The sequence below is a fragment of the Salvelinus fontinalis genome, chromosome 11 (genome assembly GCF_029448725.1).
Source record: "Salvelinus fontinalis isolate EN_2023a chromosome 11, ASM2944872v1, whole genome shotgun sequence".
In the NCBI taxonomy this organism is placed as follows: Eukaryota; Metazoa; Chordata; class Actinopteri; order Salmoniformes; family Salmonidae; genus Salvelinus; species Salvelinus fontinalis.
The window spans coordinates 28,138,700-28,163,582 of NC_074675.1; the positions used below are offsets into that span (position 1 = coordinate 28,138,700).

Sequence of the window (24,883 nt, forward strand, 5' to 3'; positions counted from 1 at the left end):
TGTGTGTGTGTGATTGTGTGTATATGTGTGCCTGTATGCCATGAAAGTGACTCGCCATTATATCATACTTCCGGGGTCAGTCCCCTAATTATTATGAATGAATTTGACGATTATATATTACATTCTTGAAAATGCAGTGGTTTAAGATATATATTTATCAAATGATATTCGTGATTGTGGCTGAATTTACTCCTGCCAGATGCCTTTTAATAAAATGTTGCGCTGACGAAGATTGCTCGGCATTTTTGCCCTTTTAAGGCCATTCAAAAAGCTAACAAACGTTAGAAAACTACAGGGCTACTTCCTTGAAAATGTTGTGGCACTTTCGTTGCACCTTGACACAACCATTGGAACAAAGTGTTGTTGTGTCGTAAACTCCATGTACAGTTGGATGAGATCACGGATGGCCAGAGGTCAACTGTCAGGGTCAAATACACCACAAGTCTCTGTTGTGCAATTGGTTAGCGCGTTAGACTGTTAAGCTAAAGGTTGGTGGTTTGAGCCGACCCAGGGATGAAAGTTTTCAGTTTGTAGTGCTCCATGAAGCGACATCCTGGACTTGAATTGAGATTCCCTGTGACTTTGGCTGGCTGAGGGTCAATTCCACCACAAGCTTCTGTAGCGCAATCTGTTACCGCGTGGACTGTCAATCTAAAGGGTGGTGCTTTGACACCATCCAGGGATGACATTTTTCAGAATGTAGCGATGTGAACAGACCCTTCCTGACTTGTAGTGATCTTCCATGCGACTTGCACCTGCTGAGGGTCAATGTAATTGTAGGTCTCTGTGGCGCAATTGGATAGCGCGTTAGACTGTTAATCTAAAGGTTGGTGGTTCGAGCCCACCCAGGGAGGCTAGCTTTACATTTCTGCTGTTGTGGAAACACCGTCCTGGACTTACAGTAGGCTAGTTTTTGACCTGCTGTGCCTCCTGTTATCTTATGTAATTGGTGTGTTGTTGAACGTGAAAGATGACAATTTGCTATACCTACTGGTAAAATGGCTGTCAATGTTCTGTAATCTTCTGTTACTCAATAGCTTGATCATTCTGTGGTCTCCAAGGAACATATCATTTATTAATATTAATCCGGCTAGTATTCCAATGTAAAATATGTCAATCTGGCATGAAAAACTTTAGCATTTATATTTATCTCGCTTGAAGGACAATGTTGGTCCAGTGTGTGTGTGTGTGGGATTGTGTGTATATGTGTGCCTGTATGCCATGAAAGTGACTCGCCATTATATCATACTTCCGGGGTCAGTCCCCTAATTATTATGAATGAATTTGACGATTATATATTACATTCTTGAAAATGCAGTGGTTTAAGATATATATTTATCAAATGATATTCGTGATTGTGGCTGAATTTACTCCTGCCAGATGCCTTTTAATAAAATGTTGCGCTGACGAAGATTGCTCGGCATTTTTGCCCTTTTAAGGCCATTCAAAAAGCTAACAAACGTTAGAAAACTACAGGGCTACTTCCTTGAAAATGTTGTGGCACTTTCGTTGCACCTTGACACAACCATTGGAACAAAGTGTTGTTGTGTCGTAAACTCCATGTACAGTTGGATGAGATCACGGATGGCCAGAGGTCAACTGTCAGGGTCAAATACACCACAAGTCTCTGTTGTGCAATTGGTTAGCGCGTTAGACTGTTAAGCTAAAGGTTGGTGGTTTGAGCCGACTCAGGGATGAGAGTTTTCAGTTTGTAGTGCTCCATGAAGCGACATCCTGGACTTGAATTGAGATTCCCTGTGACTTTGGCTGGCTGAGGGTCAATTCCACCACAAGCTTCTGTAGCGCAATCTGTTACCGCGTGGACTGTCAATCTAAAGGGTGGTGCTTTGACACCATCCAGGGATGACATTTTTCAGAATGTAGCGATGTGAACAGACCCTTCCTGACTTGTAGTGATCTTCCATGTGACTTGCACCTGCTGAGGGTCAATGTAATTGTAGGTCTCTGTGGCGCAATTGGTTAGCGTGTTAGACTGTTAATCTAAAGGTTGGTGGTTCGAGCCCACCCAGGGACGCTAGCTTTACATTTCTGCTGTTGTGGAAACACCGTCCTGGACTTACAGTAGGCTAGTTTTTGACCTGCTGTGCCTCCTGTTATCTTATGTGATTGGTGTGTTGTTGAACGTGAAAGATGACAATTTGCTATACCTACTGGTAAAATGGCTGTCAATGTTCTGTAATCTTCTGTTACTCAATAGCTTGATTATTCTGTGGTCTCCAAGGAACATATCATTTATTAATATTAATCCGGCTAGCATTCCAATGTAAAATATGTCAATCTGGCATGAAAAACTTTAGCATTTATATTTATCTCGCTTGAAGGACAATGTTGGTCCAGTGTGTGTGTGTGTGATTGTGTGTATATGTGTGCCTGTATGCCATGAAAGTGACTCGCCATTATATCATACTTCCGGGGTCAGTCCCCTAATTATTATGAATGAATTTGACGATTATATATTACATTCTTGAAAATGCAGTGGTTTAAGATATATATTTATCAAATGATATTCGTGATTGTGGCTGAATTTACTCCTGCCAGATGCCTTTTAATAAAATGTTGCGCTGACGAAGATTGCTCGGCATTTTTGCCCTTTTAAGGCCATTCAAAAAGCTAACAAACGTTAGAAAACTACAGGGCTACTTCCTTGAAAATGTTGTGGCACTTTCGTTGCACCTTGACACAACCCTTGGAACAAAGTGTTGTTGTGTCGTAAACTCCATGTACAGTTGGATGAGATCACGGATGGCCAGAGGTCAACTGTCAGGGTCAAATACACCACAAGTCTCTGTTGTGCAATTGGTTAGCGCGTTAGACTGTTAAGCTAAAGGTTGGTGGTTTGAGCCGACTCAGGGATGAGAGTTTTCAGTTTGTAGTGCTCCATGAAGCGACATCCTGGACTTGAATTGAGATTCCCTGTGACTTTGGCTGGCTGAGGGTCAATTCCACCACAAGCTTCTGTAGCGCAATCTGTTACCGCGTGGACTGTCAATCTAAAGGGTGGTGCTTTGACCCCATCCAGGGATGACATTTTTCAGAATGTAGCGATGTGAACAGACCCTTCCTGACTTGTAGTGATCTTCCATGCGACTTGCACCTGCTGAGGGTCAAATAATTGTAGGTCTCTGTGGCGCAATTGGTTAGCGCGTTAGACTGTAAATCTAAAGGTTGGTGATTCGAGCCCACCCAGGGATGCTAGCTTTACATTTCTGCTGTTGTGGAAACACCGTCCTGGACTTACAGTAGGCTAGTTTTTGACCTGCTGTGCCTCCTGTTATCTTATGTGATTGGTGTGTTGTTGAACGTGAAAGATGACAATTTGCTATACCTACTGGTAAAATGGCTGTCAATGTTCTGTAATCTTCTGTTACTCAATAGCTTGATTATTCTGTGGTCTCCAAGGAACATATCATTTATTAATATTAATCCGACTAGCATTCCAATGTAATATATGTCAATCTGGCATGAAAAACTTTAGCATTTATATTTATCTCGCTTGAAGGACAATGTTGGTCCAGTGTGTGTGTGTGTGATTGTGTGTATATGTGTGCCTGTATGCCATGAAAGTGACTCGCCATTATATCATACTTCCGGGGTCAGTCCCCTAATTATTATGAATGAATTTGACGATTATATATTACATTCTTGAAAATGCAGTGGTTTAAGATATATATTTATCAAATGATATTCGTGATTGTGGCTGAATTTACTCCTGCCAGATGCCTTTTAATAAAATGTTGCGCTGACGAAGATTGCTCGGCATTTTTGCCCTTTTAAGGCCATTCAAAAAGCTAACAAACGTTAGAAAACTACAGGGCTACTTCCTTGAAAATGTTGTGGCACTTTCGTTGCACCTTGACACAACCATTGGAACAAAGTGTTGTTGTGTCGTAAACTCCATGTACAGTTGGATGAGATCACGGATGGCCAGAGGTCAACTGTCAGGGTCAAATACACCACAAGTCTCTGTTGTGCAATTGGTTAGCGCGTTAGACTGTTAAGCTAAAGGTTGGTGGTTTGAGCCGACCCAGGGATGAAAGTTTTCAGTTTGTAGTGCTCCATGAAGCGACATCCTGGACTTGAATTGAGATTCCCTGTGACTTTGGCTGGCTGAGGGTCAATTCCACCACAAGCTTCTGTAGCGCAATCTGTTACCGCGTGGACTGTCAATCTAAAGGGTGGTGCTTTGACACCATCCAGGGATGACATTTTTCAGAATGTAGCGATGTGAACAGACCCTTCCTGACTTGTAGTGATCTTCCATGCGACTTGCACCTGCTGAGGGTCAATGTAATTGTAGGTCTCTGTGGCGCAATTGGATAGCGCGTTAGACTGTTAATCTAAAGGTTGGTGGTTCGAGCGCACCCAGGGAGGCTAGCTTTACATTTCTGCTGTTGTGGAAACACCGTCCTGGACTTACAGTAGGCTAGTTTTTGACCTGCTGTGCCTCCTGTTATCTTATGTAATTGGTGTGTTGTTGAACGTGAAAGATGACAATTTGCTATACCTACTGGTAAAATGGCTGTCAATGTTCTGTAATCTTCTGTTACTCAATAGCTTGATCATTCTGTGGTCTCCAAGGAACATATCATTTATTAATATTAATCCGGCTAGTATTCCAATGTAAAATATGTCAATCTGGCATGAAAAACTTTAGCATTTATATTTATCTCGCTTGAAGGACAATGTTGGTCCAGTGTGTGTGTGTGTGGGATTGTGTGTATATGTGTGCCTGTATGCCATGAAAGTGACTCGCCATTATATCATACTTCCGGGGTCAGTCCCCTAATTATTATGAATGAATTTGACGATTATATATTACATTCTTGAAAATGCAGTGGTTTAAGATATATATTTATCAAATGATATTCGTGATTGTGGCTGAATTTACTCCTGCCAGATGCCTTTTAATAAAATGTTGCGCTGACGAAGATTGCTCGGCATTTTTGCCCTTTTAAGGCCATTCAAAAAGCTAACAAACGTTAGAAAACTACAGGGCTACTTCCTTGAAAATGTTGTGGCACTTTCGTTGCACCTTGACACAACCATTGGAACAAAGTGTTGTTGTGTCGTAAACTCCATGTACAGTTGGATGAGATCACGGATGGCCAGAGGTCAACTGTCAGGGTCAAATACACCACAAGTCTCTGTTGTGCAATTGGTTAGCGCGTTAGACTGTTAAGCTAAAGGTTGGTGGTTTGAGCCGACTCAGGGATGAGAGTTTTCAGTTTGTAGTGCTCCATGAAGCGACATCCTGGACTTGAATTGAGATTCCCTGTGACTTTGGCTGGCTGAGGGTCAATTCCACCACAAGCTTCTGTAGCGCAATCTGTTACCGCGTGGACTGTCAATCTAAAGGGTGGTGCTTTGACACCATCCAGGGATGACATTTTTCAGAATGTAGCGATGTGAACAGACCCTTCCTGACTTGTAGTGATCTTCCATGTGACTTGCACCTGCTGAGGGTCAATGTAATTGTAGGTCTCTGTGGCGCAATTGGTTAGCGCGTTAGACTGTTAATCTAAAGGTTGGTGGTTCGAGCCCACCCAGGGACGCTAGCTTTACATTTCTGCTGTTGTGGAAACACCGTCCTGGACTTACAGTAGGCTAGTTTTTGACCTGCTGTGCCTCCTGTTATCTTATGTGATTGGTGTGTTGTTGAACGTGAAAGATGACAATTTGCTATACCTACTGGTAAAATGGCTGTCAATGTTCTGTAATCTTCTGTTACTCAATAGCTTGATTATTCTGTGGTCTCCAAGGAACATATCATTTATTAATATTAATCCGGCTAGCATTCCAATGTAAAATATGTCAATCTGGCATGAAAAACTTTAGCATTTATATTTATCTCGCTTGAAGGACAATGTTGGTCCAGTGTGTGTGTGTGTGATTGTGTGTATATGTGTGCCTGTATGCCATGAAAGTGACTCGCCATTATATCATACTTCCGGGGTCAGTCCCCTAATTATTATGAATGAATTTGACGATTATATATTACATTCTTGAAAATGCAGTGGTTTAAGATATATATTTATCAAATGATATTCGTGATTGTGGCTGAATTTACTCCTGCCAGATGCCTTTTAATAAAATGTTGCGCTGACGAAGATTGCTCGGCATTTTTGCCCTTTTAAGGCCATTCAAAAAGCTAACAAACGTTAGAAAACTACAGGGCTACTTCCTTGAAAATGTTGTGGCACTTTCGTTGCACCTTGACACAACCCTTGGAACAAAGTGTTGTTGTGTCGTAAACTCCATGTACAGTTGGATGAGATCACGGATGGCCAGAGGTCAACTGTCAGGGTCAAATACACCACAAGTCTCTGTTGTGCAATTGGTTAGCGCGTTAGACTGTTAAGCTAAAGGTTGGTGGTTTGAGCCGACTCAGGGATGAGAGTTTTCAGTTTGTAGTGCTCCATGAAGCGACATCCTGGACTTGAATTGAGATTCCCTGTGACTTTGGCTGGCTGAGGGTCAATTCCACCACAAGCTTCTGTAGCGCAATCTGTTACCGCGTGGACTGTCAATCTAAAGGGTGGTGCTTTGACCCCATCCAGGGATGACATTTTTCAGAATGTAGCGATGTGAACAGACCCTTCCTGACTTGTAGTGATCTTCCATGCGACTTGCACCTGCTGAGGGTCAATGTAATTGTAGGTCTCTGTGGCGCAATTGGTTAGCGCGTTAGACTGTTAATCTAAAGGTTGGTGGTTCGAGCCCACCCAGGGATGCTAGCTTTACATTTCTGCTGTTGTGGAAACACCGTCCTGGACTTACAGTAGGCTAGTTTTTGACCTGCTGTGCCTCCTGTTATCTTATGTGATTGGTGTGTTGTTGAAGGTGAAAGATGACAATTTGCTATACCTACTGGTAAAATGGCTGTCAATGTTCTGTAATCTTCTGTTACTCAATAGCTTGATTATTCTGTGGTCTCCAAGGAACATATCATTTATTAATATTAATCCGGCTAGCATTCCAATGTAAAATATGTCAATCTGGCATGAAAAACTTTAGCATTTATATTTATCTCGCTTGAAGGACAATGTTGGTCCAGTGTGTGTGTGTGTGTGATTGTGTGTATATGTGTGCCTGTATGCCATGAAAGTGACTCGCCATTATATCATACTTCCGGGGTCAGTCCCCTAATTATTATGAATGAATTTGACGATTATATATTACATTCTTGAAAATGCAGTGGTTTAAGATATATATTTATCAAATGATATTCGTGATTGTGGCTGAATTTACTCCTGCCAGATGCCTTTTAATAAAATGTTGCGCTGACGAAGATTGCTCGGCATTTTTGCCCTTTTAAGGCCATTCAAAAAGCTAACAAACGTTAGAAAACTACAGGGCTACTTCCTTGAAAATGTTGTGGCACTTTCGTTGCACCTTGACACAACCATTGGAACAAAGTGTTGTTGTGTCGTAAACTCCATGTACAGTTGGATGAGATCACGGATGGCCAGAGGTCAACTGTCAGGGTCAAATACACCACAAGTCTCTGTTGTGCAATTGGTTAGCGCGTTAGACTGTTAAGCTAAAAATTGGTGGTTTGAGCCGACCCAGGGATGAGAGTTTTCAGTTTGTAGTGCTCCATGAAGCGACATCCTGGACTTGAATTGAGATTCCCTGTGACTTTGGCTGGCTGAGGGTCAATTCCACCACAAGCTTCTGTAGCGCAATCTGTTACCGCGTGGACTGTCAATCTAAAGGGTGGTGCTTTGACACCATCCAGGGATGACATTTTTCAGAATGTAGCGATGTGAACAGACCCTTCCTGACTTGTAGTGATCTTCCATGCGACTTGCACCTGCTGAGGGTCAATGTAATTGTAGGTCTCTGTGGGGCAATTGGTTAGCGCGATAGACTGTTAATCTAAAGGTTGGTGGTTCGAGCCCACCCAGGGACGCTAGCTTTACATTTCTGCTGTTGTGGAAACACCGTCCTGGACTTACAGTAGGCTAGTTTTTGACCTGCTGTGCCTCCTGTTATCTTATGTGATTGGTGTGTTGTTGAACGTGAAAGATGACAATTTGCTATACCTACTGGTAAAATGGCTGTCAATGTTCTGTAATCTTCTGTTACTCAATAGCTTGATGATTCTGTGGTCTCCAAGGAACATATCATTTATTAATATTAATCCGGCTAGTATTCCAATGTAAAATATGTCAATCTGGCATGAAAAACTTTAGCATTTATATATTTTTCGCTTGAAGGACAATGTTCGTCCAGTGTGTGTGTGTGTGATTGTGTGTATATGTGTGCCTGTATGCCATGAAAGTGACTCGCCATTATATCATACTTCCGGGGTCAGTCCCCTAATTATTATGAATGAATTTGACGATTATATATTACATTCTTGAAAATGCAGTGGTTTAAGATATATATTTATCAAATGATATTCGTGATTGTGGCTGAATTTACTCCTGCCAGATGCCTTTTAATAAAATGTTGCGCTGACGAAGATTGCTCGGCATTTTTGCCCTTTTAAGGCCATTCAAAAAGCTAACAAACGTTAGAAAACTACAGGGCTACTTCCTTGAAAATGTTGTGGCACTTTCGTTGCACTTTGACACAACCATTGGAACAAAGTGTTGTTGTGTCGTAAACTCCATGTACAGTTGGATGAGATCACGGATGGCCAGAGGTCAACTGTCAGGGTCAAATACACCACAAGTCTCTGTTGTGCAATTGGTTAGCGCGTTAGACTGTTAAGCTAAAGGTTGGTGGTTTGAGCCGACCCAGGGATGAGAGTTTTCAGTTTGTAGTGCTCCATGAAGCGACATCCTGGACTTGAATTGAGATTCCCTGTGACTTTGGCTGGCTGAGGGTCAATTCCACCACAAGCTTCTGTAGCGCAATCTGTTACCGCGTGGACTGTCAGTCTAAAGGGTGGTGCTTTGACACCATCCAGGGATGACATTTTTCAGAATGTAGCGATGTGAACAGACCCTTCCTGACTTGTAGTGATCTTCCATGCGACTTGCACCTGCTGAGGGTCAATGTAATTGTAGGTCTCTGTGGCGCAATTGGTTAGCGCGTTAGACTGTTAATCTAAAGGTTGGTGGTTCGAGCCCACCCAGGGACGCTAGCTTTACATTTCTGCTGTTGTGGAAACACCGTCCTGGACTTCCAGTAGGCTAGTTTTTGACCTGCTGTGCCTCCTGTTATCTTATGTGATTGGTGTGTTGTTGAACGTGAAAGATGACAATTTGCTATACCTACTGGTAAAATGGCTGTCAATGTTCTGTAATCTTCTGTTACTCAATAGCTTGATCATTCTGTGGTCTCCAAGGAACATATCATTTATTAATATTAATCCGGCTAGTATTCCAATGTAAAATATGTCAATCTGGCATGAAAAACTTTAGCATTTATATTTATTTCGCTTGAAGGACAATGTTGGTCCAGTGTGTGTGTGTGTGATTGTGTGTATATGTGTGCCTGTATGCCATGAAAGTGACTCGCCATTATATCATACTTCCGGGGTCAGTCCCCTAATTATTATGAATGAATTTGACGATTAAATATTACATTCTTGAAAATGCAGTGGTTTAAGATATATATTTATCAAATGATATTCGTGATTGTGGCTGAATTTACTCCTGTCAGATGCCTTTTAATAAAATGTTGCGCTGACGAAGATTGCTCGGCATTTTTGCCCTTTTAAGGCCATTCAAAAAGCTAACAAACGTTAGAAAACTACAGGGCTACTTCCTTGAAAATGTTGTGGCACTTTCGTTGCACCTTGACACAACCATTGGAACAAAGTGTTGTTGTGTCGTAAACTCCATGTACAGTTGGATGAGATCACGGATGGCCAGAGGTCAACTGTCAGGGTCAAATACACCACAAGTCTCTGTTGTACAATTGGTTAGCGCGTTAGACTGTTAAGCTAAAGGTTGGTGGTTTGAGCCGACCCAGGGATGAGAGTTTTCAGTTTGTAGTGCTCCATGAAGCGACATCCTGGACTTGAATTGAGATTCCCTGTGACTTTGGCTGGCTGAGGGTCAATTCCACCACAAGCTTCTGTAGCGCAATCTGTTACCGCGTGGACTGTCAATCTAAAGGGTGGTGCTTTGACACCATCCAGGGATGAAATTTTTCAGAATGTAGCGATATGAACAGACCCTTCCTGACTTGTAGTGATCTTCCATGCGACTTGCACCTGCTGAGGGTCAATGTAATTGTAGGTCTCTGTGGCGCAATTGGTTAGCGCGTTAGACTGTTAATCTAAAGGTTGGTGGTTCGAGCCCACCCAGGGACGCTAGCTTTACATTTCTGCTGTTGTGGAAACAACGTCCTGGACTTACAGTAGGCTAGTTTTTGACCTGCTGTGCCTCCTGTTATCTTATGTGATTGGTGTGTTGTTGAACTTGAAAGATGACAATTTGCTATACCTACTGGTAAAATGGCTGTCAATGTTCTGTAATCTTCTGTTACTCAATAGCTTGATAATTCTGTGGTCTCCAAGGAACATATCATTTATTAATATTAATCCGGCTAGTATTCCAATGTAAAATATGTCAATCTGGCATGAAAAACTTTAGCATTTATATTTATCTCGCTTGAAGGACAATGTTGGTCCAGTGTGTGTGTGTGTGATTGTGTGTATATGTGTGCCTGTATGCCATGAAAGTGACTCGCCATTATATCATACTTCCGGGGTCAGTCCCCTAATTATTATGAATGAATTTGACGATTATATATTACATTCTTGAAAATGCAGTGGTTTAAGATATATATTTATCAAATGATATTCGTGATTGTGGCTGAATTTACTCCTGCCAGATGCCTTTTAATAAAATGTTGCGCTGACGAAGATTGCTCGGCATTTTTGCCCTTTTAAGGCCATTCAAAAAGCTAACAAACGTTAGAAAACTACAGGGCTACTTCCTTGAAAATGTTGTGGCACTTTCGTTGCACCTTGACACAACCATTGGAACAAAGTGTTGTTGTGTCGTAAACTCCATGTACAGTTGGATGAGATCACGGATGGCCAGAGGTCAACTGTCAGGGTCAAATACACCACAAGTCTCTGTTGTGCAATTGGTTAGCGCGTTAGACTGTTAAGCTAAAGGTTGGTGGTTTGAGCCGACCCAGGGATGAGAGTTTTCAGTTTGTAGTGCTCCATGAAGCGACATCCTGGACTTGAATTGAGATTCCCTGTGACTTTGGCTGGCTGAGGGTCAATTCCACCACAAGCTTCTGTAGCGCAATCTGTTACCGCGTGGACTGTCAATCTAAAGGGTGGTGCTTTGACACCATCCAGGGATGACATTTTTCAGAATGTAGCGATGTGAACAGACCCTTCCTGACTTGTAGTGATCTTCCATGCGACTTGCACCTGCTGAGGGTCAATGTAACTGTAGGTCTCTGTGGCGCAATTGGTTAGCGCGTTAGACTGTTAATCTGAAGGTTGGTGGTTCGAGCCCACCAAGGGACGCTAACGCGCTAAGGTTGGTGGTTCGAGCCCACCCAGGGACGCTAGCTTTACATTTGTGGAAACACCGTCCTAGACTTACAGTAGGCTAGTTTTTGACCTGCTGTGCCTCCTGTTATCTTATGTGATTGGTGTGTTGTTGAACGTGAAAGATGACAATTTGCTATACCTACTGGTAAAATGGCTGTCAATGTTCTGTAATATTCTGTTACTCAATAGCTTGATCATTCTGTGGTCTCCAAGGAACATATCATTTATTAATATTAATCCGGCTAGTATTCCAATGTAAAATATGTCAATCTGGCATGAAAAACTTTAGCATTTATATTTATCTCGCTTGAAGGACAATGTTGGTCCAGTGTGTGTGTGTGTGATTGTGTGTATATGTGTGCCTGTATGCCATGAAAGTGACTCGCCATTATATCATACTTCCGGGGTCAGTCCCCTAATTATTATGAATGAATTTGACGATTATATATTACATTCTTGAAAATGCAGTGGTTTAAGATATATATTTATCAAATGATATTCGTGATTGTGGCTGAATTTACTCCTGCCAGATGCCTTTTAATAAAATGTTGCGCTGACGAAGATTGCTCGGCATTTTTGCCCTTTTAAGGCCATTCAAAAAGCTAACAAACGTTAGAAAACTACAGGGCTACTTCCTTGAAAATGTTGTGGCACTTTCGTTGCACCTTGACACAACCATTGGAACAAAGTGTTGTTGTGTCGTAAACTCCATGTACAGTTGGATGAGATCACAGATGGCCAGAGGTCAACTGTCAGGGTCAAATACACCACAAGTCTCTGTTGTGCAATTGGTTAGCGCGTTAGACTGTTAAGCTAAAGGTTGGTGGTATGAGCCGACCCAGGGATGAGAGTTTTCAGTTTGTAGTGCTCCATGAAGCGACATCCTGGACTTGAATTGAGATTCCCTGTGACTTTGGCTGGCTGAGGGTCAATTCCACCACAAGCTTCTGTAGCGCAATCTGTTACCGCGTGGACTGTCAATCTAAAGGGTGGTGCTTTGACACCATCCAGGGATGAAATTTTTCAGAATGTAGCGATATGAACAGACCCTTCCTGACTTGTAGTGATCTTCCATGCGACTTGCACCTGCTGAGGGTCAATGTAATTGTAGTTCTCTGTGGCGCAATTGGTTAGCGCGTTAGACTGTTAATCAGAAGGTTGGTGGTTCGAGCCCACCCAGGGACGCTAGCTTTACATTTCTGCTGTAGTGGAAACAACGTCCTGGACTTACAGTAGACTAGTTTTTGACCTGCTGTGCCTCCTGTTATCTTATGTGATTGGTGTGTTGTTGAACGTGAAAGATGACAATTTGCTATACCTACTGGTAAAATGGCTGTCAATGTTCTGTAATCTTCTGTTACTGAATAGCTTGATGATTCTGTGGTCTCCAAGGAACATATCATTTATTAATATTAATCCGGCTAGTATTCCAATGTAAAATATGTCAATCTGGCATGAAAAACTTTAGCATTTATATTTATTTCGCTTGAAGGACAATGTTGGTCCAGTGTGTGTGTGTGTGATTGTGTGTATATGTGTGCCTGTATGCCATGAAAGTGACTCGCCATTATATCATACTTCCGGGGTCAGTCCCCTAATTATTATGAATGAATTTGACGATTATATATTACATTCTTGAAAATGCAGTGGTTTAAGATATATATTTATCAAATGATATTCGTGATTGTGGCTGAATTTACTCCTGCCAGATGCCTTTTAATAAAATGTTGCGCTGACGAAGATTGCTCGGCATTTTTGCCCTTTTAAGGCCATTCAAAAAGCTAACAAACGTTAGAAAACTACAGGGCTACTTCCTTGAAAATGTTGTGGCACTTTCGTTGCACCTTGACACAACCATTGGAACAAAGTGTTGTTGTGTCGTAAACTCCATGTACAGTTGGATGAGATCACGGATGGCCAGAGGTCAACTGTCAGGGTCAAATACACCACAAGTCTCTGTTGTGCAATTGGTTAGCGCGTTAGACTGTTAAGCTAAAGGTTGGTGGTTTGAGCCGACCCAGGGATGAGAGTTTTCAGTTTGTAGTGCTCCATGAAGCGACATCCTGGACTTGAATTGAGATTCCCTGTGACTTTGGCTGGCTGAGGGTCAATTCCACCACAAGCTCCTGTAGCGCAATCTGTTACCGCGTGGACTGTCAATCTAAAGGGTGGTGCTTTGACACCATCCAGGGATGACATTTTTCAGAATGTAGCGATGTGAACAGACCCTTCCTGACTTGTAGTGATCTTCCATGCGACTTGCACCTGCTGAGGGTCAATGTAATTGTAGTTCTCTGTGGCGCAATTGGTTAGCGCGTTAGACTGTTAATTTAAAGGTTGGAGGTTCGAGCCCACCCAGGGACGCTAGCTTTACATTTCTGCTGTTGTGGAAACAACGTCCTGGACTTACAGTAGGCTAGTTTTTGACCTGCTGTGCCTCCTGTTATCTTATGTGATTGGTGTGTTGTTGAACTTGAAAGATGACAATTTGCTATACCTACTGGTAAAATGGCTGTCAATGTTCTGTAATCTTCTGTCACTCAATAGCTTGATAATTCTGTGGTCTCCAAGGAACATATCATTTATTAATATTAATCCGGCTAGTATTCCAATGTAAAATATGTCAATCTGGCATGAAAAACTTTAGCATTTATATTTATCTCGCTTGAAGGACAATGTTGGTCCAGTGTGTGTGTGTGTGATTGTGTGTATATGTGTGCCTGTATGCCATGAAAGTGACTCGCCATTATATCATACTTCCGGGGTCAGTCCCCTAATTATTATGAATGAATTTGACGATTATATATTACATTCTTGAAAATGCAGTGGTTTAAGATATATATTTATCAAATGATATTCGTGATTGTGGCTGAATTTACTCCTGCCAGATGCCTTTTAATAAAATGTTGCGCTGACGAAGATTGCTCGGCATTTTTGCCCTTTTAAGGCCATTCAAAAAGCTAACAAACGTTAGAAAACTACAGGGCTACTTCCTTGAAAATGTTGTGGCACTTTCGTTGCACCTTGACACAACCATTGGAACAAAGTGTTGTTGTGTCGTAAACTCCATGTACAGTTGGATGAGATCACGGATGGCCAGAGGTCAACTGTCAGGGTCAAATACACCACAAGTCTCTGTTGTGCAATTGGTTAGCGCGTTAGACTGTTAAGCTAAAGGTTGGTGGTTTGAGCCGACCCAGGGATGAGAGTTTTCAGTTTGTAGTGCTCCATGAAGCGACATCCTGGACTTGAATTGAGATTCCCTGTGACTTTGGCTGGCTGAGGGTCAATTCCACCACAAGCTTCTGTAGCGCAATCTGTTACCGCGTGGACTGTCAATCTAAAGGGTGGTGCTTTGACACCATCCAGGGATGACATTTTTCAGAATGTAGCGATGTGAACAGACCCTTCCTGACTTGTAGTGATCTTCCATGCGACTTGCACCTGCTGAGGGTCAATGTAATTGTAGGTCACTGTGGCGCAATTGGTTAGCGCGTTAGACTGTGAATCTGAAGGTTGGTGGTTCGAGCCCACCAAGGGACGCTAACGCGCTAAGGTTGGTGGTTCGAGCCCACCCAGGGACGCTAGCTTTACATTTGTGGAAACACCGTCCTAGACTTACAGTAGGCTAGTTTTTGACCTGCTGTGCCTCCTGTTATCTTATGTGATTGGTGTGTTGTTGAACGTGAAAGATGACAATTTGCTATACCTACTGGTAAAATGGCTGTCAATGTTCTGTAATATTCTGTTACTCAATAGCTTGATCATTCTGTGGTCTCCAAGGAACATATCATTTATTAATATTAATCCGGCTAGTATTCCAATGTAAAATATGTCAATCTGGCATGAAAAACTTTAGCATTTATATTTATCTCGCTTGAAGGACAATGTTGGTCCAGTGTGTGTGTGTGTGATTGTGTGTATATGTGTGCCTGTATGCCATGAAAGTGACTCGCCATTATATCATACTTCCGGGGTCAGTCCCCTAATTATTATGAATGAATTTGACGATTATATATTACATTCTTGAAAATGCAGTGGTTTAAGATATATATTTATCAAATGATATTCGTGATTGTGGCTGAATTTACTCCTGCCAGATGCCTTTTAATAAAATGTTGCGCTGACGAAGATTGCTCGGCATTTTTGCCCTTTTAAGGCCATTCAAAAAGCTAACAAACGTTAGAAAACTACAGGGCTACTTCCTTGAAAATGTTGTGGCACTTTCGTTGCACCTTGACACAACCATTGGAACAAAGTGTTGTTGTGTCGTAAACTCCATGTACAGTTGGATGAGATCACAGATGGCCAGAGGTCAACTGTCAGGGTCAAATACACCACAAGTCTCTGTTGTGCAATTGGTTAGCGCGTTAGACTGTTAAGCTAAAGGTTGGTGGTATGAGCCGACCCAGGGATGAGAGTTTTCAGTTTGTAGTGCTCCATGAAGCGACATCCTGGACTTGAATTGAGATTCCCTGTGACTTTGGCTGGCTGAGGGTCAATTCCACCACAAGCTTCTGTAGCGCAATCTGTTACCGCGTGGACTGTCAATCTAAAGGGTGGTGCTTTGACACCATCCAGGGATGAAATTTTTCAGAATGTAGCGATATGAACAGACCCTTCCTGACTTGTAGTGATCTTCCATGCGACTTGCACCTGCTGAGGGTCAATGTAATTGTAGGTCTCTGTGGCGCAATTGGTTAGCGCGTTAGACTGTTAATCTGAAGGTTGGTGGTTCGAGCCCACCCAGGGACGCTAGCTTTACATTTCTGCTGTTGTGGAAACAACGTCCTGGACTTACAGTAGACTAGTTTTTGACCTGCTGTGCCTCCTGTTATCTTATGTGATTGGTGTGTTGTTGAACGTGAAAGATGACAATTTGCTATACCTACTGGTAAAATGGCTGTCAATGTTCTGTAATCTTCTGTTACTGAATAGCTTGATGATTCTGTGGTCTCCAAGGAACATATCATTTATTAATATTAATCCGGCTAGTATTCCAATGTAAAATATGTCAATCTGGCATGAAAAACTTTAGCATTTATATTTATCTCGCTTGAAGGACAATGTTGGTCCAGTGTGTGTGTGTGTGATTGTGTGTATATGTGTGCCTGTATGCCATGAAAGTGACTCGCCATTATATCATACTTCCGGGGTCAGTCCCCTAATTATTATGAATGAATTTGACGATTATATATTACATTCTTGAAAATGCAGTGGTTTAAGATATATATTTATCAAATGATATTCGTGATTGTGGCTGAATTTACTCCTGCCAGATGCCTTTTAATAAAATGTTGCGCTGACGAAGATTGCTCGGCATTTTTGCCCTTTTAAGGCCATTCAAAAAGCTAACAAACGTTAGAAAACAACTACAGGGCTACTTCCTTGAAAATGTTGTGGCACTTTCGTTGCACCTTGACACAACCATTGGAACAAAGTGTTGTTGTGTCGTAAACTCCATGTACAGTTGGATGAGATCACAGATGGCCAGAGGTCAACTGTCAGGGTCAAATACACCACAAGTCTCTGTTGTGCAATTGGTTAGCGCGTTAGACTGTTAAGCTAAAGGTTGGTGGTTTGAGCCGACCCAGGGATGAGAGTTTTCAGTTTGTAGTGCTCCATGAAGCGACATCCTGGACTTGAATTGAGATTCCCTGTGACTTTGGCTGGCTGAGGGTCAATTCCACCACAAGCTTCTGTAGCGCAATCTGTTACCGCGTGGACTGTCAATCTAAAGGGTGGTGCTTTGACACCATCCAGGGATGACATTTTTCAGAATGTAGCGATGTGAACAGACCCTTCCTGACTTGTAGTGATCTTCCATGCGACTTGTACCTGCTGAGTGTCAATGCAATTGTAGGTCTCTGTGGCGCAATTGGTTAGCGCGTTAGACTGTTAATCTAAAGGTTGGTGGTTCGAGCCCACCCAGGGACGCTAGCTTTACATTTCTGCTGTTGTGGAAACACCGTCCTAGACTTACAGTAGGCTAGTTTTTGACCTGCTGTGCCTCCTGTTATCTTATGTGATTGGTGTGTTGTTGAACGTGAAAGATGACAATTTGCTATACCTACTGGTAAAATGGCTGTCAATGTTCTGTAATATTCTGTTACTCAATAGCTTGATCATTCTGTGGTCTCCAAGGAACATATCATTTATTAATATTAATCCGGCTAGTATTCCAATGTAAAATATGTCAATCTGGCATGAAAAACTTTAGCATTTATATTTATCTCGCTTGAAGGACAATGTTGGTCCAGTGTGTGTGTGTGTGATTGTGTGTATATGTGTGCCTGTATGCCATGAAAGTGACTCGCCATTATATCATACTTCCGGGGTCAGTCCCCTAATTATTATGAATGAATTTGACGATTATATATTACATTCTTGAAAATGCAGTGGTTTAAGATATATATTTATCAAATGATATTCGTGATTGTGGCTGAATTTACTCCTGCCAGATGCCTTTTAATAAAATGTTGCGCTGACGAAGATTGCTCGGCATTTTTGCCCTTTTAAGGCCATTCAAAAAGCTAACAAACGTTAGAAAACTACAGGGCTACTTCCTTGAAAATGTTGTGGCACTTTCGTTGCACCTTGACACAACCATTGGAACAAAGTGTTGTTGTGTCGTAAACTCCATGTACAGTTGGATGAGATCACGGATGGCCAGAGGTCAACTGTCAGGGTCAAATACACCACAAGTCTCTGTTGTGCAATTGGTTAGCGCGTTAGACTGTTAAGCTAAAGGTTGGTGGTTTGAGCCGACCCAGGGATGAGAGTTTTCAGTTTGTAGTGCTCCATGAAGCGACATCCTGGACTTGAATTGAGATTCCCTGTGACTTTGGCTGGCTGAGGGTCAATTCCACCACAAGCTTCTGTAGCGCAATCTGTTACCGCGTGGACTGTCAATCTAAAGGGTGGTGCTTTGACACCATCCAGGGATGACATTTTTCAGAATGTAGCGATGTGAACAGACCCTTCCTGACTTGTAGTGATCTTCCATGCGACTTGCACCTGCTGAGGGTCAATGCAATTGTAGGTCTCTGTGGCGCAATTGGTTAGCGCGTTAGACTGTTAATCTAAAGGTTGGTGGTTCGAGCCCACCCAGGGACGCTAGCTTTACATTTCTGCTGTTGTGGAAACACCGTCCTAGACTTACAGTAGGCTAGTTTTTGACCTGCTGTGCCTCCTGTTATCTTATGTGATTGGTGTGTTGTTGAACGTGAAAGATGACAATTTGCTATACCTACTGGTAAAATGGCTGTCAATGTTCTGTAATCTTCTGTTACTCAATAGCTTGATCATTCTGTGGTCTCCAAGGAACATATCATTTATTAATATTAATCCGGCTAGTATTCCAATGTAAAATATGTCAATCTGGCATGAAAAACTTTAGCATTTATATTTATCTCGCTTGAAGGACAATGTTGGTCCAGTGTGTGTGTGTGTGATTGTGTGTATATGTGTGCCTGTATGCCATGAAAGTGACTCGCCATTATATCATACTTCCGGGGTCAGTCCCCTAATTATTATGAATGAATTTGACGATTATATATTACATTCTTGAAAATGCAGTGGTTTAAGATATATATTTATCAAATGATATTCGTGATTGTGGCTGAATTTACTCCTGCCAGATGCCTTTTAATAAAATGTTGCGCTGACGAAGATTGCTCGGCATTTTTGCCCTTTTAAGGCCATTCAAAAAGCTAACAAACGTTAGAAAACTACAGGGCTACTTCCTTGAAAATGTTGTGGCACTTTCGTTGCACCTTGACACAACCATTGGAACAAAGTGTTGTTGTGTCGTAAACTCCATGTACAGTTGGATGAGATCACGGATGGCCAGAGGTCAACTGTCAGGGTCAAATACACCACAAGTCTCTGTTGTGCAATTGGTTAGCGCGTTAGACTGTTAAGCTAAAGGTTGGTGGTTTGAGCCGACCCAGGGATGAGAGTTTTCAGTTTGTAGTGCTCCATGAAGCGACATCCTGGACTTGAATTGAGATTCCCTGTGACTTTGGCTGGCTGAGGGTCAATTCCACCACAAGCTTCTGTAGCGCAATCTGTTACCGCGTGGACTGTCAATCTAAAGGGTGGTGCTTTGACACCATCCAGGGATGACATTTTTCAGAATGTAGCGATGTGAACAGACCCTTCCTGACTTGTAGTGATCTTCCATGCGACTTGCACCTGCTGAGGGTCAATGTAATTGTAGGTCTCTGTGGCGCAATTGGTTAGCGCGTTAGACTGTTAATCTAAAGGTTGGTGGTTCGAGCCCACCCAGGGACGCTAGCTTTACATTTCTGCTGTTGTGGAAACACCGTCCTGGACTTACAGTAGGCTAGTTTTTGACCTGCTGTGCCTCCTGTTATCTTATGTGATTGGTGTGTTGTTGAACGTGAAAGATGACAATTTGCTATACCTACTGGTAAAATGGCTGTCAATGTTCTGTAATATTCTGTTACTCAATAGCTTGATCATTCTGTGGTCTCCAAGGAACATATCATTTATTAATATTAATCCGGCTAGTATTCCAATGTAAAATATGTCAATCTGGCATGAAAAACTTTAGCATTTATATTTATCTCGCTTGAAGGACAATGTTGGTCCAGTGTGTGTGTGTGTGATTGTGTGTATATGTGTGCCTGTATGCCATGAAAGTGACTCGCCATTATATCATACTTCCGGGGTCAGTCCCCTAATTATTATGAATGAATTTGACGATTATATATTACATTCTTGAAAATGCAGTGGTTTAAGATATATATTTATCAAATGATATTCGTGATTGTGGCTGAATTTACTCCTGCCAGATGCCTTTTAATAAAATGTTGCGCTGACGAAGATTGCTCGGCATTTTTGCCCTTTTAAGGCCATTCAAAAAGCTAACAAACGTTAGAAAACTACAGGGCTACTTCCTTGAAAATGTTGTGGCACTTTCGTTGCACCTTGACACAACCATTGGAACAAAGTGTTGTTGTGTCGTAAACTCCATGTACAGTTGGATGAGATCACGGATGGCCAGAGGTCAACTGTCAGGGTCAAATACACCACAAGTCTCTGTTGTGCAATTGGTTAGCGCGTTAGACTGTTAAGCTAAAGGTTGGTGGTTTGAGCCGACCCAGGGATGAGAGTTTTCAGTTTGTAGTGCTCCATGAAGCGACATCCTGGACTTGAATTGAGATTCCCTGTGACTTTGGCTGGCTGAGGGTCAATTCCACCACAAGCTTCTGTAGCGCAATCTGTTACCGCGTGGACTGTCAATCTAAAGGGTGGTGCTTTGACACCATCCAGGGATGACATTTTTCAGAATGTAGCGATGTGAACAGACCCTTCCTGACTTGTAGTGATCTTCCATGCGACTTGTACCTGCTGAGTGTCAATGCAATTGTAGGTCTCTGTGGCGCAATTGGTTAGCGCGTTAGACTGTTAATCTAAAGGTTGGTGGTTCGAGCCCACCCAGGGACGCTAGCTTTACATTTCTGCTGTTGTGGAAACACCGTCCTAGACTTACAGTAGGCTAGTTTTTGACCTGCTGTGCCTCCTGTTATCTTATGTGATTGGTGTGTTGTTGAACGTGAAAGATGACAATTTGCTATACCTACTGGTAAAATGGCTGTCAATGTTCTGTAATATTCTGTTACTCAATAGCTTGATCATTCTGTGGTCTCCAAGGAACATATCATTTATTAATATTAATCCGGCTAGTATTCCAATGTAAAATATGTCAATCTGGCATGAAAAACTTTAGCATTTATATTTATCTCGCTTGAAGGACAATGTTGGTCCAGTGTGTGTGTGTGTGATTGTGTGTATATGTGTGCCTGTATGCCATGAAAGTGACTCGCCATTATATCATACTTCCGGGGTCAGTCCCCTAATTATTATGAATGAATTTGACGATTATATATTACATTCTTGAAAATGCAGTGGTTTAAGATATATATTTATCAAATGATATTCGTGATTGTGGCTGAATTTACTCCTGCCAGATGCCTTTTAATAAAATGTTGCGCTGACGAAGATTGCTCGGCATTTTTGCCCTTTTAAGGCCATTCAAAAAGCTAACAAACGTTAGAAAACTACAGGGCTACTTCCTTGAAAATGTTATGGCACTTTCGTTGCACCTTGACACAACCATTGGAACAAAGTGTTGTTGTGTCGTAAACTCCATGTACAGTTGGATGAGATCACGGATGGCCAGAGGTCAACTGTCAGGGTCAAATACACCACAAGTCTCTGTTGTGCAATTGGTTAGCGCGTTAGACTGTTAAGCTAAAGGTTGGTGGTTTGAGCCGACCCAGGGATGAGAGTTTTCAGTTTGTAGTGCTCCATGAAGCGACATCCTGGACTTGAATTGAGATTCCCTGTGACTTTGGCTGGCTGAGGGTCAATTCCACCACAAGCTTCTGTAGCGCAATCTGTTACCGCGTGGACTGTCAATCTAAAGGGTGGTGCTTTGACACCATCCAGGGATGACATTTTTCAGAATGTAGCGATGTGAACAGACCCTTCCTGACTTGTAGTGATCTTCCATGCGACTTGTACCTGCTGAGTGTCAATGCAATTGTAGGTCTCTGTGGCGCAATTGGTTAGCGCGTTAGACTGTTAATCTAAAGGTTGGTGGTTCGAGCCCACCCAGGGACGCTAGCTTTACATTTCTGCTGTTGTGGAAACACCGTCCTAGACTTACAGTAGGCTAGTTTTTGACCTGCTGTGCCTCCTGTTATCTTATGTGATTGGTGTGTTGTTGAACGTGAAAGATGACAATTTGCTATACCTACTGGTAAAATGGCTGTCAATGTTCTGTAATATTCTGTTACTCAATAGCTTGATCATTCTGTGGTCTCCAAGGAACATATCATTTATTAATATTAATCCGGCTAGTATTCCAATGTAAAATATGTCAATCTGGCATGAAAAACTTTAGCATTTATATTTATCTCGCTTGAAGGACAATGTTGGTCCAGTGTGTGTGTGTGTGATTGTGTGTATATGTGTGCCTGTATGCCATGAAAGTGACTCGCCATTATATCATACTTCCGGGGTCAGTCCCCTAATTATTATGAATGAATTTGACGATTATATATTACATTCTTGAAAATGCAGTGGTTTAAGATATATATTTATCAAATGATATTCGTGATTGTGGCTGAATTTACTCCTGCCAGATGCCTTTTAATAAAATGTTGCGCTGACGAAGATTGCTCGGCATTTTTGCCCTTTTAAGGCCATTCAAAAAGCTAACAAACGTTAGAAAACTACAGGGCTACTTCCTTGAAAATGTTGTGGCACTTTCGTTGCACCTTGACACAACCATTGGAACAAAGTGTTGTTGTGTCGTAAACTCCATGTACAGTTGGATGAGATCACGGATGGCCAGAGGTCAACTGTCAGGGTCAAATACACCACAAGTCTCTGTTGTGCAATTGGTTAGCGCGTTAGACTGTTAAGCTAAAGGTTGGTGGTTTGAGCCGACCCAGGGATGAGAGTTTTCAGTTTGTAGTGCTCCATGAAGCGACATCCTGGACTTGAATTGAGATTCCCTGTGACTTTGGCTGGCTGAGGGTCAATTCCACCACAAGCTTCTGTAGCGCAATCTGTTACCGCGTGGACTGTCAATCTAAAGGGTGGTGCTTTGACACCATCCAGGGATGACATTTTTCAGAATGTAGCGATGTGAACAGACCCTTCCTGACTTGTAGTGATCTTCCATGCGACTTGCACCTGCTGAGGGTCAATGTAATTGTAGGTCTCTGTGGCGCAATTGGTTAGCGCGTTAGACTGTTAATCTAAAGGTTGGTGGTTCGAGCCCACCCAGGGACGCTAGCTTTACATTTCTGCTGTTGTGGAAACACCGTCCTGGACTTACAGTAGGCTAGTTTTTGACCTGCTGTGCCTCCTGTTATCTTATGTGATTGGTGTGTTGTTGAACGTGAAAGATGACAATTTGCTATACCTACTGGTAAAATGGCTGTCAATGTTCTGTAATATTCTGTTACTCAATAGCTTGATCATTCTGTGGTCTCCAAGGAACATATCATTTATTAATATTAATCCGGCTAGTATTCCAATGTAAAATATGTCAATCTGGCATGAAAAACTTTAGCATTTATATTTATCTCGCTTGAAGGACAATGTTGGTCCAGTGTGTGTGTGTGTGATTGTGTGTATATGTGTGCCTGTATGCCATGAAAGTGACTCGCCATTATATCATACTTCCGGGGTCAGTCCCCTAATTATTATGAATGAATTTGACGATTATATATTACATTCTTGAAAATGCAGTGGTTTAAGATATATATTTATCAAATGATATTCGTGATTGTGGCTGAATTTACTCCTGCCAGATGCCTTTTAATAAAATGTTGCGCTGACGAAGATTGCTCGGCATTTTTGCCCTTTTAAGGCCATTCAAAAAGCTAACAAACGTTAGAAAACTACAGGGCTACTTCCTTGAAAATGTTGTGGCACTTTCGTTGCACCTTGACACAACCATTGGAACAAAGTGTTGTTGTGTCGTAAACTCCATGTACAGTTGGATGAGATCACGGATGGCCAGAGGTCAACTGTCAGGGTCAAATACACCACAAGTCTCTGTTGTGCAATTGGTTAGCGCGTTAGACTGTTAAGCTAAAGGTTGGTGGTTTGAGCCGACCCAGGGATGAGAGTTTTCAGTTTGTAGTGCTCCATGAAGCGACATCCTGGACTTGAATTGAGATTCCCTGTGACTTTGGCTGGCTGAGGGTCAATTCCACCACAAGCTTCTGTAGCGCAATCTGTTACCGCGTGGACTGTCAATCTAAAGGGTGGTGCTTTGACACCATCCAGGGATGACATTTTTCAGAATGTAGCGATGTGAACAGACCCTTCCTGACTTGTAGTGATCTTCCATGCGACTTGTACCTGCTGAGTGTCAATGCAATTGTAGGTCTCTGTGGCGCAATTGGTTAGCGCGTTAGACTGTTAATCTAAAGGTTGGTGGTTCGAGCCCACCCAGGGACGCTAGCTTTACATTTCTGCTGTTGTGGAAACACCGTCCTAGACTTACAGTAGGCTAGTTTTTGACCTGCTGTGCCTCCTGTTATCTTATGTGATTGGTGTGTTGTTGAACGTGAAAGATGACAATTTGCTATACCTACTGGTAAAATGGCTGTCAATGTTCTGTAATATTCTGTTACTCAATAGCTTGATCATTCTGTGGTCTCCAAGGAACATATCATTTATTAATATTAATCCGGCTAGTATTCCAATGTAAAATATGTCAATCTGGCATGAAAAACTTTAGCATTTATATTTATCTCGCTTGAAGGACAATGTTGGTCCAGTGTGTGTGTGTGTGATTGTGTGTATATGTGTGCCTGTATGCCATGAAAGTGA

The 24,883-nt window shown here is 42.1% G+C and overlaps 21 non-coding genes across 21 annotated transcripts; all 21 read left to right on the forward strand.

Annotated features, from left to right (window-relative positions):
• The first annotated feature begins 780 nt into the window (after nucleotides 1–780).
• trnan-guu (transfer RNA asparagine (anticodon GUU)) lies at nucleotides 781–856 on the forward strand. The gene has a single exon. It is a non-coding gene; the product is annotated as a tRNA-Asn (tRNA).
• Nucleotides 857–1,961: 1,105 nt separating this feature from the next.
• On the forward strand, nucleotides 1,962–2,035 carry trnan-guu (transfer RNA asparagine (anticodon GUU)). The gene has a single exon. It is a non-coding gene; the product is annotated as a tRNA-Asn (tRNA).
• A 1,104-nt stretch (nucleotides 2,036–3,139) lies between these two features.
• On the forward strand, nucleotides 3,140–3,213 carry trnay-gua (transfer RNA tyrosine (anticodon GUA)). Its single transcript has one exon. It is a non-coding gene; the product is annotated as a tRNA-Tyr (tRNA).
• A 1,105-nt stretch (nucleotides 3,214–4,318) lies between these two features.
• On the forward strand, nucleotides 4,319–4,394 carry trnan-guu (transfer RNA asparagine (anticodon GUU)). Its single transcript has one exon. It is a non-coding gene; the product is annotated as a tRNA-Asn (tRNA).
• Nucleotides 4,395–5,499: 1,105 nt separating this feature from the next.
• On the forward strand, nucleotides 5,500–5,573 carry trnan-guu (transfer RNA asparagine (anticodon GUU)). The gene has a single exon. It is a non-coding gene; the product is annotated as a tRNA-Asn (tRNA).
• A 1,105-nt stretch (nucleotides 5,574–6,678) lies between these two features.
• trnan-guu (transfer RNA asparagine (anticodon GUU)) lies at nucleotides 6,679–6,752 on the forward strand. Its single transcript has one exon. It is a non-coding gene; the product is annotated as a tRNA-Asn (tRNA).
• A 1,107-nt stretch (nucleotides 6,753–7,859) lies between these two features.
• Nucleotides 7,860–7,933, forward strand: trnan-guu (transfer RNA asparagine (anticodon GUU)). Its single transcript has one exon. It is a non-coding gene; the product is annotated as a tRNA-Asn (tRNA).
• A 1,105-nt stretch (nucleotides 7,934–9,038) lies between these two features.
• trnan-guu (transfer RNA asparagine (anticodon GUU)) lies at nucleotides 9,039–9,112 on the forward strand. Its single transcript has one exon. It is a non-coding gene; the product is annotated as a tRNA-Asn (tRNA).
• A 1,105-nt stretch (nucleotides 9,113–10,217) lies between these two features.
• trnan-guu (transfer RNA asparagine (anticodon GUU)) lies at nucleotides 10,218–10,291 on the forward strand. The gene has a single exon. It is a non-coding gene; the product is annotated as a tRNA-Asn (tRNA).
• A 1,105-nt stretch (nucleotides 10,292–11,396) lies between these two features.
• Nucleotides 11,397–11,470, forward strand: trnan-guu (transfer RNA asparagine (anticodon GUU)). The gene has a single exon. It is a non-coding gene; the product is annotated as a tRNA-Asn (tRNA).
• A 1,137-nt stretch (nucleotides 11,471–12,607) lies between these two features.
• Nucleotides 12,608–12,682, forward strand: trnan-guu (transfer RNA asparagine (anticodon GUU)). Its single transcript has one exon. It is a non-coding gene; the product is annotated as a tRNA-Asn (tRNA).
• A 1,104-nt stretch (nucleotides 12,683–13,786) lies between these two features.
• On the forward strand, nucleotides 13,787–13,861 carry trnan-guu (transfer RNA asparagine (anticodon GUU)). Its single transcript has one exon. It is a non-coding gene; the product is annotated as a tRNA-Asn (tRNA).
• A 1,105-nt stretch (nucleotides 13,862–14,966) lies between these two features.
• trnah-gug (transfer RNA histidin (anticodon GUG)) lies at nucleotides 14,967–15,040 on the forward strand. The gene has a single exon. It is a non-coding gene; the product is annotated as a tRNA-His (tRNA).
• A 1,138-nt stretch (nucleotides 15,041–16,178) lies between these two features.
• On the forward strand, nucleotides 16,179–16,252 carry trnan-guu (transfer RNA asparagine (anticodon GUU)). Its single transcript has one exon. It is a non-coding gene; the product is annotated as a tRNA-Asn (tRNA).
• A 1,108-nt stretch (nucleotides 16,253–17,360) lies between these two features.
• Nucleotides 17,361–17,434, forward strand: trnan-guu (transfer RNA asparagine (anticodon GUU)). The gene has a single exon. It is a non-coding gene; the product is annotated as a tRNA-Asn (tRNA).
• A 1,105-nt stretch (nucleotides 17,435–18,539) lies between these two features.
• trnan-guu (transfer RNA asparagine (anticodon GUU)) lies at nucleotides 18,540–18,613 on the forward strand. The gene has a single exon. It is a non-coding gene; the product is annotated as a tRNA-Asn (tRNA).
• A 1,105-nt stretch (nucleotides 18,614–19,718) lies between these two features.
• Nucleotides 19,719–19,792, forward strand: trnan-guu (transfer RNA asparagine (anticodon GUU)). The gene has a single exon. It is a non-coding gene; the product is annotated as a tRNA-Asn (tRNA).
• A 1,105-nt stretch (nucleotides 19,793–20,897) lies between these two features.
• On the forward strand, nucleotides 20,898–20,971 carry trnan-guu (transfer RNA asparagine (anticodon GUU)). Its single transcript has one exon. It is a non-coding gene; the product is annotated as a tRNA-Asn (tRNA).
• Nucleotides 20,972–22,076: 1,105 nt separating this feature from the next.
• On the forward strand, nucleotides 22,077–22,150 carry trnan-guu (transfer RNA asparagine (anticodon GUU)). Its single transcript has one exon. It is a non-coding gene; the product is annotated as a tRNA-Asn (tRNA).
• A 1,105-nt stretch (nucleotides 22,151–23,255) lies between these two features.
• Nucleotides 23,256–23,329, forward strand: trnan-guu (transfer RNA asparagine (anticodon GUU)). Its single transcript has one exon. It is a non-coding gene; the product is annotated as a tRNA-Asn (tRNA).
• Nucleotides 23,330–24,434: 1,105 nt separating this feature from the next.
• Nucleotides 24,435–24,508, forward strand: trnan-guu (transfer RNA asparagine (anticodon GUU)). The gene has a single exon. It is a non-coding gene; the product is annotated as a tRNA-Asn (tRNA).
• Nucleotides 24,509–24,883: the final 375 nt, after the last annotated feature.